This window comes from Zalophus californianus, chromosome 13 (assembly GCF_009762305.2).
Source record: "Zalophus californianus isolate mZalCal1 chromosome 13, mZalCal1.pri.v2, whole genome shotgun sequence".
Lineage (NCBI taxonomy): Eukaryota > Metazoa > Chordata > Mammalia > Carnivora > Otariidae > Zalophus > Zalophus californianus.
Genome location: NC_045607.1, coordinates 75,556,083 through 75,562,102, shown reverse-complemented (window position 1 = coordinate 75,562,102; position 6,020 = coordinate 75,556,083). Strand labels below are relative to the sequence as shown.

The following is a 6,020-nucleotide window of genomic DNA, read 5'->3' as shown; positions in this document are numbered from 1 at the left end:
ACGTTGGATCCCAGGATGTGACAGACTGAAAAAAGATGGACTAGGCATGTTGGGTGAAGGAACCAGAAGTAACAACACACAGTAAACACACATCTGGTGTGAAGAGCAACTGCAGCTATGTAATATTGGCAGTGGGACCTCTGAGATGGTGGGCTAATTTACACTGACCAGCTTAGCATTACAAAGCCAGGTATCATCCAGCATCAGATACAGCTTGCAGGTTTTGGTGAACCATTCCTATTTGGAACTTTAGGAAGCTGATTTTTTTTCTTAGGCCATTTTAATATAACTTGAGTAACAGATCAGATAAGGACAATATATACAACCTCTAACTAAAATCCAATTGTAGTCTAGACAGTGAAGTGGTACATTAGAAAACTTTAAAACTGCAGCTCCTTTTGGATCCCCCAAAGTGTATCTGCACTCTTCAAACGGGCCTCTTCCTCAGGAGTCCATCACCTTCACAACATCTGAAATTCCATTCTGTCCCAAGATGCAAGGAACACTAAGGAAGACCCCTTTAATTCCATGGAGACCCTTAATCATGGCGGAAATTGGATGCACCCGCCTAAGATTCTTCATTATACTTTCTACCAAATCTGCCACGGATAGTCCAATGGCCCAGGAAGTGTAGCTTTTCAGTTTGATCACCTCATAGGCACTGTCAACCACCTGTTTTTGAACCTCTTTCCACGGTTCCTTATCGGCATCAGTGCCTAAGTCAAGGTGCAGATTTCTGAGAGACACCGGCAACATTTACCCCACTCCATACAGGCACACTGGAGTCTCCGTGCTCCCCAAGGACCCACCTGTGACAGCTTAATGGCTGAACTCCCAGTCTTTCCCACATTAGGTAATGGAACCAGGCTGAATCCAGATTGCAAGCACTTCCAATAACACATGGTTTTTGGGAAAGCTACTTATCTTCCAAGTCACATAGGTCAAGATATCCACTGGATTGGAAATGACAAGCAACTTGCAGTTTGGGCTGTATTTTATGGTATTAGGAATGATGAACTTAAAGATGTTCACGTTACACTGGACCAAATTAAGACCACTTTCTCCCTCTTGCTGATGTGCCCCAGCTGTGATAATAACCAGCTTGGAGTTTGCAGTCACGTTATAATCTTTGCCAGAGACAATTTTTGGCGTTCTAAGGAAAAGGCTGCCGTGCTGGAGATCCATCATCTCTCCCTTCAGTTTGTCTTCCATGACATCAACAAGAGCAAGTTCATCTGCCAAGTCCTTCATTAAGATACTGATAGCACAAGCCATGCCAACAGCACCAACCTCAACAACTGTAATCTTATTCTGGGGGGTATGTTCTTAAGATTCTGAATCAGCTGATTTTTGAGATTTTTGAGGCCATTTTGGACTTAGAACCAAAAGGAATCAGGAGTGCACGTGGGGCGGGCATCAGCGGCGCACGGGGTTGGATCCGGTCTTGGCGGCAGTGGCTCCGACATGCTAAAATAGGCATTTTCATTATTAGTACTTGGGAGGAGTTAAGCTTTGGAAATATTGAGACATGGTACATTTCTTGATTCTTCCAGTTGGATTTCCTCAAAGCATAATAAAATATGTAAGTGTGTATATATGTAGATTCTTGTTGACATTATTAGAAAATGTGAATTTTAATTTACCAAAGAATCATTTTTCAGGTTTACTGCTTGAAATTGTGGATTTGGATATGTGTTCCTTACTAACTTCTGGAGATGTCTATTTATCCTGAAAAATGTCTTAAAAGGGGTAATATAGGTATTTGCAGCTTATGACAGGCCTTAATAATTCTGGTTCAATGTTACTTGGGTCCTTTGATTTACTGTCCAGTGGAACACAGTCTGATAGTCTAAACAAATGAATGGTTAATAAAATTCTGACATTTCGTTGGGATTCTGTGAAAGTTGGCATCTGGATCATCATTAGAAATAAAATATTTTGTGAGGGCAAAATTGCTGGGTCTCCTACTCAATAGGAAAATAGGTGAATATTATTCACATTTAAAACTTGGGGTGCCTGGGTGGCTCAGTTGGTTAAGTGTTTGCCTTTGGCTCAGGTCCTGATCCCAGGGTGCTGGGATCGAGCCCTGGGTCAGGCTCTCTGCCTAGTGGGGTGTCTGCTCCCCACCTCACCCCCCCACCCCCAGCTCATTCTCTTTCTCTCTCTAATATATAAATCTTTGAAAAAATAGGCAAAACTTTCCTACACTGATTTCCTATAGATTGTGATGTGCTCCTTTTACACAAATGTTTTTCAGTTAAGATAACTGCTCATTTATGTCTTCATTTGTGGGTTTTAACTGGTGATCCTTCTCCTGGTATAAACTGCTGAACATGATCTTGGGGGCTTTTCCCAGAGGTGCCTACTTTTCTTCTAATGGTCAATTGTCTCAATACCTTAAGGCTTTCATATTCCCTTCTTCACTCCTTCTTCTGACTCTATTATGTAGCTTACCTTTAGCTTCTTTATTTCATTTTTCTTTAAACTCCATCCCACAGTAGCAATGAGGTGGTTATGGGTGCAAATTTTGGAGTCTCATCCTGGTCTCGTGACTCAGTTGCTGTGTGATCTTGGATGAGTTACTTCTTTGTTTCTTCAGTGAAGCAGAATCGTAATGGACTATATCTTACCAGGTTGGTTTGAAGAAAAAGTGAGATAATGCATGTCAAGTGCCCAACACTGTCTCATATTAAACACTTATGTGAGTCAAGGTGTTGTTATAAAAATCGACACAGGATTTAAGTATCTTTGCTTTTTATTTTTATGTTTAAAGATTTATTTGAGAGAGAATACAAGTGGGGGTAGGGGGAGAGAGAATCCTCAAGCAGACTCTACACTGAGCATGGAGCCTGAGGTGGGGGCTCGCTCCCAGGACACTGAGATCATGACCTGAGTTGAAATCAAGAGCTGGAAATTTAACTGACTAAGCCACCCGGGCACCCTGGATTTAAGTATCTTTAAAATACACTTATTTTTCTTTTCTTTTATTTATTTTTTTAAGTTTTTTTTTACTTTTTATTAGAGACAGAGAATACAAGCAGGGGGAGTGGCAGGCAGAGGTAGGGAGAGAAGCAGGCTCCCTGCTCAGCAGGGAGCCAGATGCAGGGCTCGATCCCAGGACCCCGGGATCATGACCTGAGCCGAAGGCAGCCACTAACTGACTGAGCCATCCAGGTGCCCCAAAATACACTTATTTTTCTTTCACTTATTATTGGCTGTGGGTCTGGGAGACCCTTCCAAGGGTTGGCTCAGTGATAAAGGCCACTCTGACCTTGCATTATGCCTGTCAACGTGTATTTGCATGGCGAGGGTGCAGGTGGGGGTAATGGAGCATCTCACTGTCTGAAGTGCTTTGTCTTTGAAATGACAGTGCCATTGTCACTCACAATGAATTGGCCAGGATTAGTCACATGACCCAAAGGTAAAAGAAGCAGAGACCTGATCTTCCTGGGAGTCCAGCACTCACTGTCACCACGTAGAAAAATCTACAGCACTCAGTGTAGCCATAGATCAGGAAAATGTCCTCCAAGAAGTCTGTTGATGTTGGAATCACAGAAGTTTGAAGCTTTCAGTCCCCTTAAAAGGACCTTAAGTTTTCCATGAGTCAGAGAATTCTCAGATTCTGTATGGCCTGGGCAATCTGAAATCCTAGTCCAAGTTTAGAGAAAGGCTGCTACTTCATGCAAAATGCATGAAGGACAAAAAAATTGTTCCTAGCAGCTTTGAGAGCTTTGACTCTGGTAATGAGGGTGGGGGTGTGACAATTATTTGTCTGAATTCCATCTGGTGCGGTTCACAGAGGGCATAGATCTGGCATTTTGATCTTTCCCTTAGTGCCCTTTTTCCAAGGGAAGCATTGATGCTGGCTATTGATAGAGTGATCAGAAAGACAGCCCAGCACGTCTTTGGGCCTGTTGGCCAAGAGAGTTCCTGCTCCCTGACAGCTGAATCCATTCTCTGTCACACAGGCACCGATAATTAAAGCAGGACAAAATAACCAGTGGAAATGGAGTCAGGCTTCATGTTCCAACAGGCTCGGCAGCAGCTGGTAGCCACGTACCACTTCTGGGGGCTCCTGGGAGTAGTTCATGGATGGCATGTCACTAATGGTCCTCTGCAGGAGGGACCCCTCATCGCCTTCTGCAGTGACCAGTATTGGCAGTCCCTTGAAATGGTGAAGCTTTCTGGTGCCTGGTGGAGAGGTCCTTCTGTCAGCACTGATTCTGTTTGGTGGAGGTGTGTGAAGAGTGATAGCCCTTCTCATCGGAGGGGAGGCAAGGTGGAACAGGGATGTGAAACAGTATATGATACTGAAACCCAGATACTTGATTTTCATATTGATGCCTATAAAAAGTTACTGTGAGACTCTGGGCATGCTACTTTATTTTGTTGGACCTATTTCCCTAACAAAACAAAACCCTGCCTCTATTGGAGGATTAACGGGAAAGGGCAAATGGTGGGAGAAATCCACAAAAAGCAGAAAGGTAACGGAATGGGTGTTTTTCTCTTCACGAGGTAATAGGTTTTATTATAAAACTTTTGGGAAAGTAAGAAGCACAAGTAAAAGTTTAACACAAAAATCGTGAAAGCCAAGCATCATGCCCCTGCATTGAGAAGACTTCATTAATGAATGGGTATATATCTTTCCAAGAGTTTTATAATCTACTCCTTCCACATAAAGCACATTGGGGACATCTTTCTGTATTGTTACATCTTTTTAAGTGGATGTGTAGCAATTCACTGAACAATACTCTAACTTGTAAAACCAATGCCCTGTGCAGGATATTTCAGTGGTGGTCAGTTTTATCCTGCTTTGGTGGCTAATACTCCTTGTCCGTTGTAAACCAGTGACGTGGTTTGGGTGGGATTTTCCTTCTCTTTCCCCCCCTCCCCTCAAATTAGCCCTGTTTGCCTTAAACGACTCTGTGTGACCCCATGCCCTTGACCACAGTGATCTGTTCAGGAGTGAGCAAGGAACCCAAGTTAATTCATTTGGAACGAACCTCAGTATTTGTGTTCTGTGGCTGGGGAAAGAGAAAAGTCCCCCTGCTTCTAGAACAGTTAGAGCCTTTTTTGTTTTTGTTTTTGTTTTTAAGTGCTGCTGAAGCCAAATTAAGGACAAAGTCAGCACATGGAGAAAGGCAGAGGAACCAGGAAGAGTGGTGGAAAATGAAGCTGGGTGCACACACAACTATGGTGGAGACTCCAAGTACTTCTGGGCCTTGCTGTATGTGAATGACAGTATTGCTTCATTACTGAACCCGGTTTGGGTGGAGGTTTCTGGTGCTTGCAACCAAAATCCTGCTAGGTGACACGTGCATTTTAAATAGCACAAGAACAACATACCAAGTCAAGTCGTTGTACACACCCATGACTTCTTCCTTTGTGTATTTTTTAGTAGATTTATGGAATTAGGGCATGTGTGCTTGTGTAGATCCCCTTGAATTTCTTTTTATGCCTTTTGTGGTTCCCCCCCCCCCCCAACGCCCCCACGACTTTGATGTATTTTCATTGCCAAGAGACCTGAAGCTCCTTCTAGGACAAACTACTCTTGGATGGCTAGAATTTTCCTGAAGAGCTGGAGGGACCGTGGTGACTGGACATCCCTCTGGGGCAGCCCAGAAGCAGTGACTGGTGGGCGAAGGATTAGGAAAGGAAGCCCAGCTCCTCTGCCCAGCTCTGAGGCATACATTGCATGTCCTCATTCCCCAAGGGACCTGGATGAAGCTACCCTCTGTTGGACCTGCCTGGCATGCACCTTTCTGTGGCTCCTTCTCTTTGTTCTGCTTCCCCACTCCCTTGCCAGTCTCTTCTGGGAGCATGTATGTGATAAACCACAGGGGCATGAATCCTCATCTTGGGGTCTGCTTCTGGGCAACACAATCTCAGCCAGCTTGTGAACAATATTCAGGCTTTTGAGTGAATTAACTTTTAGTTGAGAGGATGAAGGGCCACTGGAACTGCTGGGTCGGTCAGATGGTGTGATGGTCTGGCCCATGACATTGAATCTCCAGTAACTC

At 43.9% G+C, this 6,020-nt stretch overlaps 1 pseudogene; it reads right to left on the bottom strand.

Moving 5' to 3' along the window:
* Window positions 1-380: 380 nt before the first annotated feature.
* LOC113934087 lies at window positions 381-1,309 on the bottom strand (annotated as a pseudogene).
* Between the last annotated feature and the right edge of the window lie 4,711 nt (window positions 1,310-6,020).